The sequence below is a fragment of the Chiloscyllium plagiosum genome, unplaced genomic scaffold, assembly GCF_037043375.1.
Source record: "Chiloscyllium plagiosum isolate Xiang-an unplaced genomic scaffold, Cpla_swu_hap1 HiC_scaffold_9, whole genome shotgun sequence".
Lineage (NCBI taxonomy): Eukaryota > Metazoa > Chordata > Chondrichthyes > Orectolobiformes > Hemiscylliidae > Chiloscyllium > Chiloscyllium plagiosum.
The window spans coordinates 97,685,091-97,707,163 of record NW_028270147.1 but is presented as its reverse complement, the minus strand read 5'-3'; the positions used below and the strand labels follow the sequence as shown (position 1 = coordinate 97,707,163).

Here is a 22,073-nt window from a genome sequence, read left to right as displayed (position 1 = left end):
TCCAAATCACTTTGGAAAAGCAAAGGTGGACTCCTTCCCCGAGTTCACCAATCTCCCACACTGATCAAACTTCCCAGCATTCCCCTCTCTGCTGGCTGCACTGAGTGCGAGCTGCAGAACAAGCTGCCCTGTATTTAATTTGCTTCTGATTTATATCACTCCATTCTGAAGTGCTGTTGTTCAGGATCTGGGTTAAGCTCACTCATTTCTCAATTGAAAACTTCCTTCTTTCAGCCTGAAAGAGACTTTACATGTGCAACCAGCAAATGGGACTTCAATGTTGGAATCTGTTTTCAGGATTGATGGTCTCGATGGTTTGATTCCATGAAATAACCTCGTCTAATCTCTTCAGGGATCGACGTTTCAGGTGTAACCCTTCTTCAGGAAGGGGGAGGGTAGGTGTCAGGGGAGTTGCAGATAAAGGGGTGGGTGGGAGCGAGGTGGTGAGGTGGGGATAGGTTGAGAAAGATAGAGAGTATGACCTGATTGGTCGATGGGAGAGATGAATCCAGAATTATCCCTCCCCTCGACAAACCATGCCCTAACCTGGACCTGTCTCCACCTATTCCCACCTAACCACCCTGCCCCGGCCACTCCCTTTATCTGCAGCTCCCACCCACCCCACTTCCTGAAGAAGGTTTACACCCAAAACGTCGATTTCTCCACCTCCTGATGCTGCCAGTCTTGCTGTGTTCTCCCAGCCTCCTGTTTGTCAACCTTGGATTCCAGCATTTGCAGTTTGTCTCTAATCTCTTCAGGGGCCAGGATGAGTGTGAGGAGATTGGGTTTTGATGGAACTACCCACAGACTGAAGTCAAAAAAAGCAAAGTAAGAAAGGCAAGTGGATCAAATTCGAGAGAGCAAATTGTGAGCAAAAAGTAATTGTTACCAGTTTAGCAATTGCAAAGGAGAGAGTGACAACATTGAATTGCTTCTGGTGTCATCCTCTGTGCCCTAACATTTCACAGAGCCAGCTCCACATCCTTCCATTGGCTTTGTCATTGAGAGACAACATTTCCCTTCCCACAGCCCTTTTTAAAATGTCCTGTCCCAGGGAATCACTGAGGCAGAGAATACTTCACCTTTTCTGGGAAAGATAGAGAAATATAGGGTGTCAAGGAGCAGTTTCTCTGCCTTCAGGGTCTGACAGAAGGATGTGTGTAGTCTGTGGATTCTGGAGACAGATCACTGAGATATTCCTCACTCCCATCAACACCTGACTTTATTCTGACATCAGTTTCTATTCTTCATTATAAAGTACCCCCACCAGCTTCAGACTGGACATTTCACACCCAGCCCCCATTTCCCCACAATCAAGAACCAAACTTGCCCCATCTCAGGATTGCCCTCTGAATGTGGTGTCAGTGTGTTAATGCTGTGTTTGAATGAAAGAGCCACGGTGGAATCTGGGACTGAATCCAAGGGGTTTCTGAGCCACCAGCAGCCTCCCCGCTCTGTGAGGGTCTGTTTGGATAAGATTTCAGCCCCACTGATTCCCACTGATACTAAAGCCCTCGAGTGAGATTATTGGAGTCACATGTGGACTAAGGAACACAACAGTCAGGTCAATGATCTGCTCTGGAATCCACCCTGAGCCCTGGATGTCTCTCACTGAGATGGCCCAGGGGTTACAGAATATGACAGCAGAAGGTGGAACCAGTTTATCATTGACTGCCCTCCCCAGCCATGACTCCCACACTCCCCAGATTTAACATTCTCAATCTGACTCCAGGGACACACAGGCCCATTCCATTGCACTTTAAGAGTAAAGAAAGCCCAAGTCTAATTTAAGGAATATTTATTTTCCAAAACCTGTGAAATTGTTATTCTGAGTAACAAGATGCTGCTGATCATATTCATCAATGCAGGGTTCCCAGTAGCTCTGGCCATTTCCAAAGCACACACGAGACAGAGACTGAATCTTCTTGATCTTTATTCCTTTTTCCAGATTAACATTGACAGAAAAAAAACTGCAATTAACAGCCCAGACAGAGGAAGCTGCACAAATTCACAGCCACAATGGAGCTTGAGGAAAACACTTGTGGAGATTTTCTCAATGACATAAGAATCCTGTCCCTTTAAGTAGTGACAGAAGCTTAAATTCGAACTGGCGGCTGAGCAGGAAGGAGATCTGGTTTACTGAAGCAGAGATTTCAGAGGTTCACATTGTTTTGTACAGCTGACAGTTTTCAGCATCTTCGAGAGGTTTTACTTGGCATCACAAGTCATCACTGTTCCCATAAAACACTCCCAGGACAGGGTCAGCACGGGGTTTCATACAGAATAAAGCTTCCTTTTGATGATCCCAATGACCTGCCTTAACCCTTGAACCTCAGAAATGTCACCGAGCCAATCCCAAGAAGGAAGAGAGTTGAAATTCAGTGCTGACAATGACCTTTGTCCTGCCAGCTCAGCCCTGTTCTATTTAAAGTTGTGTCTCCTCTGTGGACTGTCTTGAACACTCTACACACATTCTGATCTCCTGATGCTCTTGCTGAGGGGAGAGGGGAGGGTCACGTGGGTGAGGGCACAGGAGAAGCGAGCGTTGGACTCCCAGTCAGACCCAGAGAGGGTCAGCAGGCTGCTGACACTGTAGGTGCTGTCCGAAGCTCGCAGGTAGTTGCTGGTCTGAACCCCGTCCGAAATGGCTGCACCGTCCTTCTTCCACTGCACCTCCAGCTCATCGGGATAGAAGTGATTGGCAAGGCACACCAGGGTGGCAGTGCCCTTGGCATTGACCTGCTCTGGGGAGGGGGGCAGCAGGGTCAGCTTGGGCTGAGAATTTTCACGGCCTGAAAGACAAGACAAACAATTTTAATCCCTGCCATTCAAAGGGATTTCAACTCTGAACATTCACTGGCAAAACAATCCATTTGAACATTTGTATTCAATACCTAACAGACCCCATAAAAGGACAGGGCCTTTTAAAATTGCTTCTTGGGATGTGAGTGTCACTGACAGGGCGAGCATTTATTGCCCATCCCTAATTGCCCCTGAGAGGGTGATGGTGAAAAAAAGGGGCGGTTTTGGATCATTCTTTAGGGAATGAATGTGGGCAGCTGGAAGGGCTATCAATGGGGGAGCATTTGAGTGACAGTGATCAGAACTCAGTGAGATTGAGAGGAGGGATGGAAATGGAGAACCATGGAGCAAGTGGAAAAGTTTTCATTTGGGAACAAAACCATTTTACTAAACAGGGCAGGGATTGGGTAAAAGTGGCTGAAAGACAAAATGCAGGGGTGAAATTTACCAGGACCTGAGGAAAGCAAAGAGCTGACAGGATGAGATGTGTCCAAATGAAGTCAGGGAAATCCCAGTGATGTTTTATAATCACAGAAAGAACAAGAGAATGAAGGAATGTATGAGGCCCATTCAAGAGCAGGAAGGGAACTTGTGTGCAGTGGTGCAAGATGGAGCAATGATTCCTCATGAAAACTTTCGGTCTGTTTTCACAAAAGAGAGGGACATATACATCAGTAACTGTAGTTCAGGAGGAGAACTGTGCAATATTGGAACATCATCTTTCACATCTGAAAGACTCCCAAGTCATCCTAAGAAAAGAAAGATCCATACTGTCCCAAAGACATTTGCAGACAGTGTGGGACTTGTTGTAATGTAGGAAATGTGCAAACCAGATTGTACACAGCAAGATCCCACAAGCAACAATGAACCAAGGAACATTTTTGAGAGATGTTTGTTCAGGAATAAGTATCAGCCTGAATATGATTCAAAGAGAAAGTAACTAGAACAGTTGGATGGAAAATGAGGAAATGAAAGTTAAAGGAGAAGGGAGGAATACTGGTTAGTGATGGAATTGATTGTTACTAGAAAATAAAAGGAAAGGGATAGAGTATTGTGAATGTCATATTGCACTGAGGAAACTTAAACGTGCAGGGAAGCTCAATATAGAACAAGCTTAAAGGTTTTGTCTCTTAACACATGAACCATTCGGAATAATGTAGACAAAGTGGTACCACACAAACCAAGGGAAATCAAGTTTGCGAGGAGTTTAAACTAATTAAAGAAGGTAGGAGCTCAGGAGAAGTTATTAAAGTATCCAGACCAAGTAATAGGATCGAGATTATGGAATGGATCAAGAATCGAACTTGATGCACCACAGGGTGGAATGGTGGATCAGTGGTTAGCATTGCTGTCTCACAGCTCCGGAGACACAGACTCAATTCCAACTGACTGTCTGTGTGGAGTTTACACATTCTCCCGTGTCTACTTGGGTTTCCTCCCATTGTCACAAAGATGTGTAGGTGAGGAGGATTATCCATGGGAATTGTAGGGTTGGTGGGATGTTATTTGGAGGGTCAGTCTGGGCTGAATGGCCTGCTTCCACACTGTAGGGATTCTGTGATTTCTAAAGGAGATAACTATGAGAAGGAGACAGTCAGTGCATGACTGAGGGTGTTGTACTTCGATGCATCGAGTATATGAAACAAGGTAAATGAGCCTGTAGTGCAGGGACGTGGCTGCAAGGGGATCAGGGTTGGGAACTAAATATCCAGGGATGCACATCCTATTGAAAGGAAATGCAGGGGGATAGAGGGTCAAGTGTGAAGGAGGAACTGAAGGTAATCCTTGTTAGTCAGGAAATGGTTTTGGGGAGACTGATGGTATCAAAACTTGTAAGTCCGCAGGGGCCAGCAACTCACCAGAGTATTTAAGAAAGTGGGTGTAGAAATAGTGGACACATTGTTGATCATTTTCCAACATTCTGTTCGCTCTGACAGAGTTCCAATGGACTGGACAGTATCCAATGTAACTCCACTTTTTAATAAAAGGAGGGAGAGTGAAAATGAGGAATTATACATGAGGAAAATGCTGGAGTCAGTTATTAAAGATACAGTAACTGAACATTTGGAAAGCAGTGACAGGATTGGTCCAAGTCAGCATGGATTTACGAAAGGGAAATCAGGCCTGACACATCTTATGGAAGGTTTTGAGGATGTGATCAGTGGAGAGTGGACAAGGCTGAATCAATGGACAACAAAAATTGATGAAAAAGTTCAGCAGGTCTGGCAGCATCTGTGGACAGCAATCAAAGTTAACATTTCAGATTGAGTGACCCTCCCTCAGGACCCAGTGGATAGTGTGTATCTGGACTTTCAAAAGGCTTTTGACAAGGTCCCATACAAGAGATTAGTGAGCAAAATTAAACCTCATGGTATTGGAGGTAATGTATTGACATGGAGAGAGAACTCGTTGGCAGATAGAAAGCAGAGAGTTGGAATAAATGGGTCCCTTTCAGAGTGGCAGGCAGTGATGAGTGGGGTACCGCAGGGTTCAGTGCTGGGACCCCAGCTGTTCACAATATACATAAATGATATGGACAAAGGAATTGAATGCAATCCCTCCAAATTTGCAGATGACACTCAGCTGGGTGGCAATGTGTGCTGTGAGGAGGATGTTAAGAGGCTGCAGAGTGACTTGGACAGGCTGGCTGAGTGGACAAATACTTGGCAAAAGCAATATAATTTGGGTAAATGTGAGATTATCCACTTTGGTGGAAAAACAGGAAGTCAGATTATTAGTGAATGGTGAAAGTTTAGGAAAGAGTGAGGTGCAATGAGAGTTGGGTGTCATGGTGGAACAGTAACTGAAAGGGGGCTTGCAGGTGCAGCAGGCAGTGAGGAAAGCTAATGGCATGCTGGCCTTCACCATGAGACGATTTGTGTATTGGAGTAAGGATGTCTTGCAGAATTAAGGCCTCAGCTTGAGTATTATGTGCAGGTTTGGTCTCCTCGTCTGAGGAAGGACATTCTTACTATTGAGGGAGTCCAGCGAAGGTTCTCCAGATTGATTCCCGGGATGGCAGGACTGACATATGAGGAAAAACTGGATCAACTGGGCTTGTACTCACTGGGATTTAGAAGAATGAGAGGAATCTCACAGAAACATATAAAATCCTGATGGGATTTGACAGGCTTGATGCTGGAAGAATGTTCTTGATATTAGGAAAATCCAAAACTAGGGGTCACAGTCGAAGATTAAGGGTTAAGTTATTCCGATGTTGTAAACCTGTGGAATCAAGGGATATGGGGGTGGAGTGGGAATGGGATAATAGATTGCGTAATCAGCCATGATCATATTGAACGGTAGTGCAGAGTCAGAGGGCTGAGTGGCCAATTCCTGCAGCTATTTTCTATGTTTCTATGTTTCTAATGATGGGTAGAGGTGTGAGGGTGGTGGGGGTGTGTGTGGGAGGAGCAGGTTTACCCTGTCAGGAAGAACTGAAATTACATTGACAGCAAGCGGAAATATGGAGTTGGAAAGCATAGAATCTGTGTGAGTCAACTTAAGGACCCACAAAATAGCAAAGGGCTTGATGGGAATTATGTACAAGTCTCCTCTCAGTAGTTGGGATGTGGAGCAGAAAATAAATCAGGAGATAGAAAACGCATGTAAGAAAGGGATTATTACAATAATCATGGGGACTGCAATATGCAGGTGGACTGGGAAAGTCAGGTTGGGAATGGATCTCAAGGAAAGGAATTCATGGAATGTCTGCGAGATGATTTTTTTTGGAACAGTTTGTGGTAGACCCACTAGGAAACAGGTAATTCCAGATTTGGTGATGTGTAATGAGGCAGCCCTGATTGGGGAGCTGAAGGTGAGTGAACCCTGAGGAGTGAACCCTGTGGGCGGCACGGTGGCACAGTGGTTAGCACTGCTGCCTCGCAGCGCCAGAGACCCGGGTTCAATTCCCACCTCAGGCGACTGACTGTGTGGAGTTTGCACATTCTCCCCGTGTCTGCGTGGGTTTCCTCCGGGTGCTCCGGTTTCCTCCCACAGTCCAAAGATGTGCAGGTTAGGTGAATTGGCCATGTTAAATTGTCCGTAGTGTTAGGTAAGAGGTAAATGTAGGGGTATGGGTGGTTTGCGCTTCGGGTCGGTGTGGACTTGTTGGGCCGAAGAGCCTGTTTCCACACTGTAAAGTAATCTAATAATGTGATACAATTCACCCTGCAGTTCGAGAAGGAGAAGCTGGGAATTATATGAAATAATATCAATGAGCAAGTTAGACAAAGGAGAGTCAATGGACATGATCTGTTTGGGTTTCCAGAAGGCCTTTGACAAGTTGCCACACAGGAGGCTGCTAAATAACATAAGAGCCCATGGGGTTTGGAACCCAGTACTGACATGGACAGAGAGTGGAGATAAATGGGTCTTTTGCAGGATGGCAGCTGGTGCCTCATGCAGTTCAGCAGGGGGCAGTGTTGAGACCTCAGCTATTCATGTAACAATTAATTAAATATTAATGATCTGGGAAAAGGAACTGAGGGCATTGTTCCTAAATTAGCTGATGACACAAAGATGAGGGGAGGGGCAGGGAGAATTGAGGAAGCAGGGAGGCTGCAGAAGGACTTGGAAAGGCTCAGAGAATGGGCAAAGAAGTGACAGATAAAGGGACTTAGGAGTCCTCTTTCAGATTTCACTTAAGGTTAATATGTAGGTTCAGTTGGCAATTAGGAAGACAAATGCAATGTTAGCATTCATTTCAACTGAGTTAGAATACAAGAACAGGTGTGTACTACTGAGGCTGTATGAGACTCTGGCCAGACTGCATTTGGAATATTGTGAACAGTTTTGGGACCTGTATCTAAGGAGGGATGTGCTTGCATTGGGGGGAGATCCAGAGGAGGTTTATGAGAATGACCCTGGGGGTGACAGCCTGGTCTGTTGAGGAGAGATTGAGGACTGTGGATGTGTACTTGATAGAGTTCTTAAGGATATGCGGAGATGACATTGAAACTTACAGAATACTGAGAGGCCTGGATAGAGTGGGCGGGGATGAGATGTTTCCACCAGTAAGAGAAACATGGACCAGAGGGCACAGCCACAGACTTTAGGGATAATCCATTAGGACTGAGATGAGGAGGAATTTCTTCTGCCAGAGGGTGGTTAATCTGTGGAACCCATGCTGTGGAGGTGAAGGCATTGAGTGTGTTTCGGACGGACATTGATAGGTTCCTGATTGGGAAGGCGATCAAACATAATGGGAAGAAGGCAGGAGAATGTTCGTGAGAAACACATCAGCCATGCCCAAACGGCACAGCAGTCTTGATGGGCCGAATGGCCTAATTCTGCTCTGTTATCATATTGTCTTTTGAACAGACTCTGCCAAACCCTGGAACACTGAAAGGCCTGGATTTGAGCCCAGCTGGAGCTGTTTGTCATCAGAACTTTATCAAGGGATTACCAGGGAGTGGTGAGAGTGTGCACCCTATTCCATGTGGGAACTTCAGGATGCTTCCCAGCTCCTGGAATACCATGAATACAGGAAGTGTGGTCAGTGACAGCAGTTGGAGCTCTGGGTTTCGGAGCTTGAGCAGCAGCTGGTGTCAGTGTGGAGCATCTCTGAGGCAGAGAGCTCCGTGGAGAGCACGTTTCTAGATGTGGTCACTCTGCAGCTTCAGAGTATGCAGGGAGAGAGGGAATGGGGGAGCAGCAGACAGTCCAACAGGACTATGCCGCTAGTACAGGAATCCCCTGAGTGCATCCCACTCTCCAACCAGGATTCACTTTGGAATCCTGATGAGAATGATGGTTCATCTGGGGAGTGCAGCCAGAGCCAAGTCCCTGGCACCACGGGGGGCTCAGCTGTACAGGGGGGCACAAGGAAGACTGGAAGAGCGATAGTGAGAAGAGATTCGAGAGTGAGGGCAATCGACAGGTGTTTCTGCAGTTGCAGATGGGATTCCAGGATGGTGTGTTGTCTCCCACCCTGAGGGGAGAGGGGGAACAGGCAGCAGTTGTGGTCCCAGTGACAGAGGGAGAAAGGGGATGTGGTCTTGCAGTCAGAATTTAGGGAGCTCTGGAGGCAATTAGCAACAGCAGCTCAAAATTGTGAATCTCTGGACTACTCCCAGTGACCAATGCAAGTGAGGATAGGAACAGAAGGATAAGGCAGGGTGTATCTGAGGCTGGAAAGGTGGTCCAGGGGGGAGCGTTTGAGATTCTTGGGACATTGGGAATGACTTTGTGGGAGATGTGACCTCTATAGACCAGATGGGTTGCTCCTGAACAGAACTGAGCTCCTTGTGGGGTGATTTGCTGGTGCTGTTGGAGAGGGTTTAAATGAACATGCAAGGGGGGCTGTGGGAACCAGGAGGAAATATCAGGGAGGAACACCAAGGAAAACAGAATCATGGAAGAGATAGATATTCTTAAGTAAGGAATAGTAACTTTCTTGGCCAGGTCACAGTGAGGGAGAGAGTAATAATTTCTAAATCCAACTGACTGTGTGCATGTATGGGCCTGCGTGGAGTATGGGGAGTAAGATTGGGGAGTTACAGACGCATATTACCAAGTGGAAGTCTGGTGTTGTTGCTCTTACAGATGAGGCTCAAATGAGGACAGGACTGGGTGTTAAATATTCCTGGATACAAGGTGTTCAATAAAGATAGGAAAAGGGGAAGAAGGTGTGGGATTGGTTAAGATCGGTGCAGAGCTGGAGAAAGAGGATGTCCCAGAGGGGTCAAGGGCAGAATGGATTTGGTTTGAGATAAGGAACAAAAAAGGTGCAATCAGGTTGTTCAGTGCAGTCTGTCAGTCACCAGCTAGAGGGAAGAATGTCGAGGGAGAAATCTGCAAGAAATTCACAGCACACATTTGGGTAACTTTAATTATCAGAATATAGAATGAAATCGGAGCAGTGTGAAGGGCAGAGAGGGGCCAGAGTTGTGAGAGTGTGCTCGGGTGAATTTTCTCCAACCATGTGTTCGCATTCCAATCAGAAAGGAAACTCTGCTCGACCTGGATCTTGCGAATGAGGAGGCCCATGTAGATCAAGTATCAGTGGGAGGACATTTAGGGAATTGTATCACAAGGATTAGGGAGACAGTGGAAAAGGACAAAGGACAATCCAGAGTAAAGTCATGACCATGGATCATATCCCATGGATCACCTCCAAATGTCTCACTCTTAGAATTTTCATATTTTATTTTAAAACAGAATATGAATGAGTTACCAATCTAATATTTTGCCGCAGTATTTATGGTTGAGAAGGACATCGAAGTGAAGGAAATTCGGGAAATAAATGTTGATGTCTTGAGAAGAGTCCATATTACAGAAGAAGAGGTGCAGTAATCTGTTCTTTAAACTCATAAAGGTAGATAAATCCCCAGGAGCTGATCAGCTCCATCCCAGTACTTTGTGGGAAGCTTGGGAAGAGACTTTGACACCCCTTGGTGAGATGTTTGTATCATCAACAGCCACGGGTGATGTGCTGGAAGACTGGAGCTTGGCTAATTTTGTGCTGATATTTAGGAAGCTCTGCAAGGAATACCCTGGGAATTATAGACCGGTGAGTCTGATAGTGATAAGTTGTTGGAGGGGATTTTGACAGACAGGATCTAAATGCATTTGGAAAGACAAGGATTGATTAAGGATAGTCCACATGACTTTTTCAGTGGGAAAGCATGTCTCACAAATTTGATTGAGTTTTTTGAAGACATGACCAAGAAGATAGCTGAGGGCAGAGTGGTAGACATTATCTACATGGACTTTAGCAAGACCTTTGACAAGGTGCTGCATGGACAACTGGTTAGTAGGTTAGATCAAGTTGGATCCAGGGAAGCTAACTGATACAAAGTTGGCTTAATGGTTGGAGACAGAGAGTGGTGGTAGATAATGGTTTTCAAACTGGAAGCCTGTGACCAGAGATGTGGCAAAAGGATTGGTTCTGGGTTCATCATTGTTCATCATTTATAGAAACAAATTGAATGAGAATATAGGGGCCATGGTTTGTGAGTTTGCAGATGACACTAACATTGGTAGTTTCATGGACAGTGAAGAAGGCTATTTGAGAGTACATTTACATTACACATTGAGATAATAAGGAGGTGTTACATTTTGGTACAAAAACCAGGCCAGGGCTAACACAGTTAATTGTGGGGCCATGGGGAGTGTTGTCAAACAGGGAGACCAAGGGGTGGAGGCACATAGAGGATTGAAACTGGTGTCACATGGAGACAGGGTGGTGAAGAAAGCATTTGGTACAATTGCTTCTATCGGTCAGAGCATTACGTGTGGGAGTTGTTACGATTCTCCAAGGTATTGATCAGGCCCATTCCCAGTCACCCTGCTATTGGAAGGGTGTCATTAAATTGGAAAGGGTGCAAAAAGGATGACAAGGATGTCACCGAGACTGGAGGGTTTGAGTTATAAGGAGAGGCTAGTTAGGCCTGGGCTATTTCCCTTGGAAGGTCAGAGACTGCTGGATGACATTTTAGAGGTTTATAAAATGATAATGGGCATAGATAAGATGACTAGCTCAGGTTTATTCCCCAGAGTAAGGGAGACCAAAACTAAACAGCAGAGGTTTAAAGCAAGAGGGGAAAGATTCAAAAGGGACCTGAGGTGCATCTCGTTCACATAGAGGGTGGTGGGTGTATTGAATGAGCTGCCAGAGGAAGTCGTAGAGGTGAGTATGATAACAACATTTAAAAGGCATTTGAACAGGTACATGGACAGGAACGGTATGGGGGAAATTAGCTAAATGCAAGCAAATGGGACTACGGGAATAGATAAGGGGAATAATTCATGAAGGATGTGAATATTTTGGAGATGGGGTAAAAAAATTCCCATAGAAGGTTCAGGGATGAGGAATGTCAGTTGTGAACAAATTTTGGAGAAGTTTGGACTGTCTTCCTTGGAGAAGTGAAGGCTGAGAGGAAATTTGTTTGAGGAATTCAAAATCAGGAGGTGTCTGGCCAGAGGAAATAGGGAGAAAATGTTCCCACTCATGAAAGTATTGAGAAGGAGAGGGCACAGATTTAAAGTAATTAGTGAGAGAATCAAAAATGAGATGAGGAAAAACATTCTCAGCCAGTGAGTGGTTAAGGTGTGGACTGCACTGCCTGAGAGTGTGGTGGAGGCAGCTTCAATTGAAACATTCCGAAGGGAATGAGACTGTTATTCGAAAAGGAACAATGTGCAGGGTGACAGGGAGAAGGCAGGAGAATGACACTCAGTGAATTGCTCATTCGGAGAGCCGACCCAGACAGGATGGGCAGAACGGCCTCTGTGTGCACTGTAACAACTCTGTGATTGTGTGATTGAGCAGAGTTAAAGCTGGGGGAGGTGGGAGCTCGGTGTCTCACTGTGCTGCTGCTGCTGCTGCTGCTGCTGCTGCTGCTGAGGTCAGTGAGATCAGAGACTGGGACAGGGAGCCAGAGCTCACATCAAACTCTGCCCGTGTCCGACACACTGAGACTGGCAGAAGGCTACTCACTGATTTCACACCATGCTGCAGGAATGGGACCGCAGGCTGCAAATGGACAGAGCTCCTCCACACGGTGAGTAAAACTAATTGACTTATATCTTGCTGCTTAAAGGGACAATGGAACTAAAGAAATACAGCTGGACACCCTGTTAGACACAGTGCTCCTTAATCAACTATTTCATTCACTGCAGCTTCTCACTAATACCTTCAACAATTCAGCATTTGTGTTTTAGAAAGTGTGTTTCAGTATTGACAGGATTCATAACGGAGGATTGAGGTTTACTTACTCAGTCTGAGCTTGGTTCCTTTCCCGAACGTAAGCCACAGTGAGAGCTCCCAGTGCAGAGGGTGAACAAAAATCTCTGCTCTTTGCTTCCCTTTCTCACTCACTCTCACACTCTCCCTCTCACTCTCTTTCTCTCTCCCTCATTCATGTGTCTTTCTGTCTCTGTCTCTCTGGGTTGTGTCCAGCTGGGCTCGGGCGGTTTTTCAAATGTATTTTTCAATGTTAAGTTTTGCAGTTGTTCTTCACGTGTGGCGATGGAGTGTAAGAGGGAAACTTGAGGCCTTCAGTAAATGGTGGACACCACTGGAGTGTGTAGTGGACAGTGACAATCCAGCATGGGTTAGTTTGTTCATTTACATTTATATGTAACTGGATGTGTCAGTACAGGCAGTGGGACTGTGCCTATTGAGATTTTTGTACGGCTCTGTAATACTGTGTAGGGGGAGCTGTTACTTTGCTGACAGTAATAGTCAGCGACATCCTCATTCTGAACATTGCTGATTGTCAGGGTGAAACTGGTCCCTGATCCACTGCCGGTGAATCGATTGGAGACTCCTGTGAATCGATTTGTTGCTTGATAGATCAGGAGAGAGGGTTTCTGACCTTCTCGCTGCTGGTACCAGCTAACCCACTTGCTAACAGATTGACTGGCCATACAGGTGATGGTTGCAGTGTGGCCCAGTCCCACTGACAGCACCGGGGGAGACTGAGTCATGGTGATGTCCCCACTGATACCTGAGGGGTCAGAGAGAAACACAGTGAAGTCAGAACTGTCACACAAAGAGCCTGTCAAATGGAGATTGTTGGAGACATTGAGCTTTCCTCTGGTTTCAGCTTTTTTCCTTCAATCACAAGTCAGTGGAATTGGAGTGAAATGGAGAGCAGTTAAAGATTCAAGGTGGAAGGAGAGAGATTTGTACCTGCGACACAGAATGCCAGGGGCCAGATCAGCTGGATGTGTGAAATCATGGTGTGTGCTCCTGTCCCTGTGCCTGGTTCCTGATAAACTCTCCCTTCACTGGGCTCTGCTTTATAAAGCTGCAGCCTGTGAGAGTCTGACTGGGTGTTCCTCAGTATGTAAATGGCATCAGGCAGAGAGAGCCACGTCAGCCCCTCACACTTCCTCTTCTCTCTCTCTCTCTCTTTCTCACTGTCTCAGAAAGTCATTGATGTGAACAGCACTGAATGAGGCCATTTAGCCCATTGTATCTGTGCTGTTAAACAAAGATCTGATGACACTAAACCCATCCTCCAGCTCTTGGCCCATTACCCCGGAGGTTACAGCAACACAAGGGAATATCTAAACACTGCTCCAATGTCACGAGAGTTTGTGACTCAACCAGCCTTTCAGGCAGTGAGTTCCAGACTCCCACCACCCTCTGGGTGAAAACAGTTCTCTCAACTCTCCTCTCTCTCTCGAACTCGACTGGGCCTGGACTCACTCGAGTTCAGAAGGATGAGAGGGGATCTGATTGAAACATATAAAATTCTAACAGGGCTGGGCAGGGAGGAGGTTTCCCCTGGTTGGCGAGTCTGGAACCAGGGGACCCAGTCTCAGGGGGATACAGGATAGACCATTTAGGACTGAGATGAGGAAACATTTCTTCACTCAGAGGGTGGTCAACCTGTAGAATTCTCTACCACTGAATATATTCAAGAAAAAGTGAGAGATAATTGTTTTGCATTTTAACAGCATGAAGGGAATGGGGAGAAAGCAGGAATATGGTTTGAGAGAGAGGGTCAGCCATGATCATACTGAATGACAGAGCAAACTCAAAGGGCGAAATGGCCTGCTCCAGCTCTGAGTTTCTGTGTGTCCATGTCTGTGTTGCCTTCAATCTCGGTCCCTGGTTACTGAGTCCTTTACTCATGTAAAAAAGTGCCTTCCTACCCACACTATCACTGCCCCAAATAATCTTATACCCCTCTATCAGGTCCCCTCTCAGCCTTCACTGCTCCAAGGAAAACAACCCCAACCTTTCTAATCTTATCTCAAAGCTCACATTCAGGCAGCATTCTGGGAAATCTCCCCGTACCCTCTCAAGTACAATCACATCCTTCCCAGAATGTGGTGACCAGGACCTGTCCTCTTCTCTCTTTCTCTCTCTCTCTTTCTCTATCTCTCTCTCTCTCTCTATCTCCCTTTCTGACTCACACCTTACACTTCTTTCTCTCTACCTCTATCTCTCTTTCCCCACTGTTAATCTCTTTCATATTCTCTTTCTGTCTCAAAGCCACTCCCTCCAACTCATTCCCAGTTCCTCACTCCGTCTCATAATCTCTATTTCTGCATCTTTCTCTGTCTCCGTCACTCACTCCATCTCTCGCTATAATTGAAAGCATCCAAATGTTATCTGCCCCTCTCTATTCCTCCCTCTCTTTCTCTCCCTCTCTCTCTGCATCCCAATCGACAGTCTCTCTCCCTCCCTCTCTGGCATTCTATCTCTAACCATACTCATATCTCTCTCTCTCTCTCTTTCTCTCTCTCTCTCTCTCTCTCACACACACACACCCAACCCTACCCTCTCTCTCTCGATTCCCTTCACGCTTGGTATCACACCCATCCTATCTCTTTCTCTCTCTCCATGCCTCTCAGTCACATCTTGTTTCTCTCTCTATCCCTCAACCTCACCATTTCTACCATCCTCTACCTCTCTCTTGGTCCCCTCACATATCTCACACTGTCTCAGATGCTCCTCCCTCTATCCCCGATCTCTCTCTCTCTCTCTCTTGCACACACACACACACACACACACACAGAAACTCCCTCTCTCTCTGTCTCGCTTCTCTCTCTTTCTGACAGTGTCCTGGGTGGTGACAGTTGAATGCAGGATAAATCTCCCTCTGCTCTGCACCACTAATGGACATTAACCCTTTACCCCAGAAGGATGTATTTTCCTGGAGTAACTCCCCATTTCCCACATTGACCAGGGTTTGGCCTCGCTCAGGAAGACAGATAGATTCTTGTCAAAAGAAAGGCAATTCTGTGCTGTTGGCCTATTCTCACTGGGGACTAGTTTGGACACAAACCTCATTCCATGAAGGCCCAGCAGAGAGAGAGGATATCCTCACGCCATCAGTGTGAGCTGGAGGGACAGGACAGACGCTGACCCACTGACCCATCCTGTCCATTCACAACATGTTCCAATCCCTTTCCCTTTCCTTCCACTTCCATGATGAGTCTCTGAGTCAGGCTGTTTCACTGGGATGAGGGTTGGACTATCACACAGTTACAACAGAAAGGAATTGACCTCACACCCAATAACGGCCAGTAAACATTGTCCTCCTTCCTGCTGGAACCTCCAACAGAGACCAGTAAACATGGATCTCCTTCTAACTGGATCCTCCAACAGAAACCAGTAAACATGGGCCTCCTATTCACTGGAGTTTCCGATGGAGACGAGTAGATGACTGAGTTTTTGAAGAAATAATCACGGAGATAGATAAAGGTAGAGCAGTACACTCTGTCCACATGGACTTTAGCAAGGCCTTAGACAAGGTTCCCCTGGTAGACTGTTTAGTAAGATTATATCACAGAGGATCCAGAGAGAGCTCGCCAATTGGATAGAAAATTGGCCTAATGGTAGGAGGCAGAGGCTGGTGAGAGAGGGTTGTTCTTCAGACTGGAGGCCAGTGACCAGCTGTCTGCCACAAGAATCGATCCTGGATCCACTGTTGTTCATAATTTATATGAACAATTTGGATGAGAAAATAGCAGGAACGGTCAGTAAGTTTGTGGCTGACATTAAAATTGTTGGCCAGGGACAGGGGAGAAGGTTATCCAAGAGTGCAATGTCATCTTCATCAACTGGACCAGTAGGTCAACAAATCCCGATGGAGTTTAATTTCGATAAATGGAAGGAGTTGCATTTTGGTAAGACAAACCAGGGCAGGAATTACACAATTAATGGTAGAGCCATGGGGAGTGTTGTTGAACAGAGAGACTGAGGGGTACAGGTACATAGTTCCTTGAAAGTGGTGTCACAGGTAGACAGGGTGGTGAAGAGGGTATTTGGCACGCTCACCTTCACTGGTCAAAGCAGGGAGTACAGGAGCTGGGACATCATGTTACAGCTGTACAAGGCATTGGGAAGGCCACATTTGGACATTATGTACATTTCTGCTCACCCTGCTATAGGAAGGAAGTTATTACACTGGTTTGGATAAAATAAAGATTAATTGGAAGGTTTGAATCATAAGGCAAGGATGGATAGGCTGAGATGTTTTCCAGGGAATGCAGGAGATTGAGGGGTGACCTTAATAATCATGAGGTTTATATAATCATGAGGGTCATAGATAAGGTGAATAGCTAAAGTCTTTTCCTCAGTGTAGGAGAGTCCAGTACTAGAAGGAATAGGTTTAAGTCGACAGAGGAAAGAATTAGAAAGGGCCGGAGAGACAACCTTTTCACACAGAGGATGGTGTGTATGTGTAATGAGCTGCCAGATGAAGTGGTAGAGGCGAGTACAATTACTACATTTCAAGGACGTTTTTACAGGAACATGGATAGGAAGGATTTAGAGAGGATTGGGCCAAACACAGGCAAATGGAACTCGTTCAGTTTTGGAAACTTGGTCAGCATGGATGAGTAGAGCTGAAGGGCCTGATGCCATGCTGTAAACCTCTATGACTCTATGATGATGTATACATTGGCCACTTTCCCATAGGACCAGTCAACATGGGCCTCCTTCCCATTGGATTGTCCAGTATCTGAGCTGCAAAACCGATATTGTGTCCACCACATATGTCTCTTATTTCAATCTCAATCACATTGTCTGTCTCTGCAGAGAAACCCTAATTTCTGCTTGTCCCACCTCCTAACTCTATGATTCCAATGTCCTCTCCCAGTTTCCTGAACCACATTCCATAAATGCCAGCTTGTCCGGTATGTAGTGGTCTCTTCCCTGTCTTACCATGTGTTGTTCTAGAATGACCCACGACCTCACTGCCAGCCAATTGCTTCCATGGCCTCCCTCCTCCCTCACTCTGTGTCTTGCTGCAGACTCACATTCCCTCCCTCCCCCTTCCTTCTTCTGTCTCTGGTGTCCTGCCCATTGCTGCTTCCTCCATCCCACCATTGACAGCAGAGCCTTCAGACCCCTACTGCGTGCTCTCTGACCTCCTGCCCTTCATCCCTCCCCCTCTCGATGGCTGTGCTATTGAATAAACTGTTCACTTCCATCACTTTAGTTTCACTGTAGCTTTGCCATTGATTTGCTGACTTATTCTGGTACATCTAGTCTGGTCTGTTCCCTGAGTTGGTTTAAGAGTGTTTTGCTTGAGAAAACACTCTTCTATAAACTGAGTTGTCTGTTTCTCCCAGTCTTTCTGTAAAGGTGAGACTAAGTGTGTGTAAGCTCTTATACAACACAGCCAGAAGTCACTGGGCCGATTGTGACAGTCAAATGAGTCCAATGAGTCCCATTTACCCAGCCCTTCCTGTATAACCCTGCAATTGTTTCCTTTTCAGCTATTTCTCCAAATGCCCTTTTGAAAGTTGCTGTTGAATCCACTTCCACTCACCTTGCAGACAGTCATCATGAACTCGCTGGATAAAAATGTTCTCTCTTGTTCTTCAGACCCTTTCTGAAATGTGTGCCCTCTGGTTACTGACCCTCCTGCCTGGAGAAACAATTTGCCCTGTATTTACTGCATCCAAACTCTCGAATTGTGAACCCCTCATTGAGTGAGACCTATTTCCATCACAGGGGGAGAACATTCAGCCTGTCAGGTAAATGCTGTCATTTCATGGAGCAATCCAGTCAGTCCCACCCCCTCCCCTACTCGACCCCCAGAGCCTTGCAGGTTTATTTCCATCAAGTGCCCATCCAATCTGCCATTGCAATCACTGAGTGTCTTCACCTGCCTCACCTGAATGGGCACTAATTTCCACGTCATTACCAGTTGCTGCTAAAAACAAAGTTCTTCCTGACATCCTGTATCTCTTACTGAACAAAATGTAAGGTATTCTCAATGTGAAGATGGGATTTTGTCTCCACACAGACCGTGCAGTGGTCACTCATACTGATACTGTCATGGACAGATACACCAGCAGCAGGCAGATTGGTGAGAGTGATAGTGAGTATGTTTTTCCCTCTTGTTGGTTCCTTCACCACGTGCCCCAGGTCCAGTCTAGCAGCTGAATCTAGACCAATTTGCTCAGTAGTGATGCTTCTGAGCTGCTCTTAATGGTGGGCTTTGAAGTCCCTTACTCAGGGTATATCCTGCATCCTTCCCACCCTCAGTGCTCCCTCCAAGTGTTGTTCAACATGGAGGAGGACTGACTGCTTAGTTGAGGTTGGAGGGGAGGCCGGTGCTATATGGTAATCAGCAGGAGGTTTCCTTCCCCATGTTTGACCTGCTGTCATGAGGCTTCATGGATTCCATCGTTAATGGTGAGGACTCCCAGGGCAACTCCCTTCCGACTGTACACACCATTGTGTTGCCTCCCCTGCTTGGTCTATCCTGACAGTTAAAAACTGAATGAGGGAAAAATTCTGTGCAGGTTTCAAAGCTTGGAGACAGAGCTGCTGCTGGATTGTGTTTCTGATCTCCAAGTGCAGGCGTGTGTGTTTGTGAGAGAGTGACTGTCCTTATTTCCATCACTGTGCTGTTTCTGCAAAACAAATCCCAGAACAAGCCTCCTGTGCTATCACGTTCCAGGGAGTGCAGATGGTAGACAGTTTTCTCCCGTCTCAGTAACAAACGTCCAGCTGCTCCGAGCTCCTTCTTTCACTTCCTCTCTTGGTGAAGTTTCAACCTTGCGATCTGCCAGTCTTTGCAGTTATTTTTTACACTGGGGCTTTCTGCTGTGGTCAGAATCTCTAATAATAAGTGTCCAATCAGTGACAATCACAGCAGCTCAGAGCAGTCAGGACTGAGGAGCCAGGCTCACTGTGAAACACGTTGGGAAGATCAAAGCCATCCTCTTCAGCTCCCGGTACAAACTCCATCCCTCTCCCTGAGCACTGTCTGCTGCTCAATCAGACTCGTTACATACTTGGCCACATCTATGTAAATGATCTGAGCTCCATATCGCAAAGATCAGCCACTGAAAATCTCAGCCATGTCTGGGACTCCAAACATGACCATTCCAATGCTGTACTTGCACTCATCACAGTCACAGCCCTCCATAATCTTGAGCTCATTCCAAATTCTGCTGCCCATATCCCAACTTGCACCAAGTCCCATTCCACCAACCCCCTGCACCCCATGTTTACATTGGCTATGGCATAGTGGGCGGCACGGTGGCACAGTGGTTAGCACTGCTGCCTCACAGCGCCAGAGACCCGGGTTCAATTCCCGACTCAGGCGACTGACTGTGTGGAGTTTGCACGTTCTCCCCGTGTCTGCGTGGGTTTCCTCCGGGTGCTCCGGTTTCCTCCCACAATCCAAAAATGTGCGGGTCAGGTGAATTGGCCATGCTAAATTGCCAGTAGTGTTAGGTTAAAGGGGTAAATGTAGGGGTATGGGTGGGTTGCGCTTCGGCGGGTCAGTGTGGACTTGTTGGGCCGAAGGGCCTGTTTCCACACTGTAAGTAATCTAATCTGATCTAATCTAATCTAATCTAAAGAAACACTTCAATTTTCAAATTCTTATCCTTGTTCTCAAACCCCTCGTTGTCCTCCACCTTCCCTATCTCTGTGACCTCCTCCAAGCCGCCTCACTCAGTGTGGTTAGCAATCTTGGATATATGGCTCTCTAATCCTTTATGCACATCATTGAGAAACATTGTGCATAGCTGAGCACAGATCCCTGGGGACACCACTATTCACATCTTGCTCATTAGAGGACACAAACATTATCCGTCCTCTCTGACTCATACCTCCAAACTAATTCCTGACATAAGACAAATACTTTTCACTAATTGGTTTGATGGGAGAAAGCAGAGGTTAATGGTGGAAATTGCTTGTCAGACTGGATGCCTGTGTCTAGTGGAGTGCCTGAGGGCTAGGTGCTGGGCCCATTACTGTTTGTTATGTGTATCAATGATTTGGATGAGAATCTGTAAGGCATGATTAGTAAGTTTGCAGAAGACATTACAAAAGGTAGTATCATGGAAATTATCAGATATTGCGGCAGGACCTTGATCAGCTGGGGAAGTGGGAAGAGAAATGAAAATTAAATTTATGTTGATTAGTGTGAGGTCTTGAATTTTAGAAAATTAAATCAAGGTTGGGGTTTCATTGTGTAGTGGAACAGTGGGATCTTGCAGTTCAGGTACACGGTTCTCTGAAAGTTGAGTCACAGTTAGACAGGGCAGTGAAGAAGGCTTTTGGTGCTCTGGCCATTATCAGTCGGGGCACTGGGTACAGGAATTGAGAAGTTATGTTGCAGTTGTACAGGACATTGGTGAGGCCGAACTTGGACTATTATGTTCAGTTTTGGTCACATTGTTATAAGAAGGATATTATTCAACTGGAAAAAGTGCAGAAGAAATTTACAAGGATGTTGTCAAGTTTCAATGTCTGAGTTTTTGGGAAAGGTGGGACAGGCTGGGACACTTTTCTTAGAGTGTAGGAGACTGAAGGGGAATCCTTTAGAAGTGTATAAGACCATGAGAGACATGGATAGGGTGAATGCACCCAGTCTTTTTCCCAGGGTTGGGGAATTGAGAGCAACAGTTTAAGGTCAGAGGGGAAAGAGAAAAAGGGAACCTGAGTGGCTACATTTTTACACAGAGGGTGGTACACATATGGAGTGAGCTGCTAGTCGAAGTGATTGAGGCGGGTGCATTAACAACATTTAAAAGGCACTTGGACAAATACATAGGTAAACGTTTGAAGGATATGGACCAAGTGAAGGGAAATAGGGTTAATGTGGATGGACATTTTGGTCAGCACGGTCCAGTTTGGGCCAAAGGGCCTGTCTCTGTGCTGGAGGACTCGATAACTCTATGACTCTATAATTCCATATGTTTCCATGTTTATGAACAGTCTCTCAAACATAGAAACAAAGGAACTAGGAGCAGGAGGAGGCCATTCAGCCCTTCGAATGCGTTCTGCCATTCAATATGACGATGGCTGATCATCCAACTTAGTCCCCTGTTCCCACTTTCTCCCCATAACCTTTAGTCCCTTTAGTCCTAAGAACAATACCTATCTCCTTCTTGAAACTATTTAATGTTTTGGTCTCAACTGCTTTCTGTGACAGAATATTCCTCTAGCTTCCCAGGCTCTGGCTAAAGAAATGTCTCCTCATCTCAGTCTGAAATGGCCTTTCCCTTTTCTGTAAACTGTAATTCCTGGTTCTGAATTCACCAGTCATCAGGAACATCCTTCCTGTGTTTTTCCGCCTTGTCCTGTTAGTACTTTACAGGTTTCAAAGTGATTCCTCTCAATCTTCTAACCTCCAGTGATTATAGTCCTAACCAATCCAGTTTCTCCTCAGATCGAAGTGCTGTCATCCCTGGAATCAGTCTGGTAAACCTTCGCTGCTCTCCCCCCACAGCCAAAACATCCTTCCTCAGATAAAGAGACCAAAACTGCACACAATATAATCATAAAATCACACAGTATAGAAGAGACCCTTCAGCCCACTAACTGTGTACCA

General features: G+C 46.0%; 1 long non-coding RNA gene across 1 annotated transcript; it reads right to left on the bottom strand.

The window, feature by feature from the left end:
• Positions 1–1,916: 1,916 nt before the first annotated feature.
• On the bottom strand, positions 1,917–12,573 carry LOC148149200 (uncharacterized). Its single transcript, XR_015758066.1, has 2 exons — positions 12,523–12,573; positions 1,917–2,792 (listed from the first exon to the last, which is right to left on the bottom strand). It is a non-coding gene; the product is annotated as an uncharacterized LOC148149200 (long non-coding RNA).
• Positions 12,574–22,073: the final 9,500 nt, after the last annotated feature.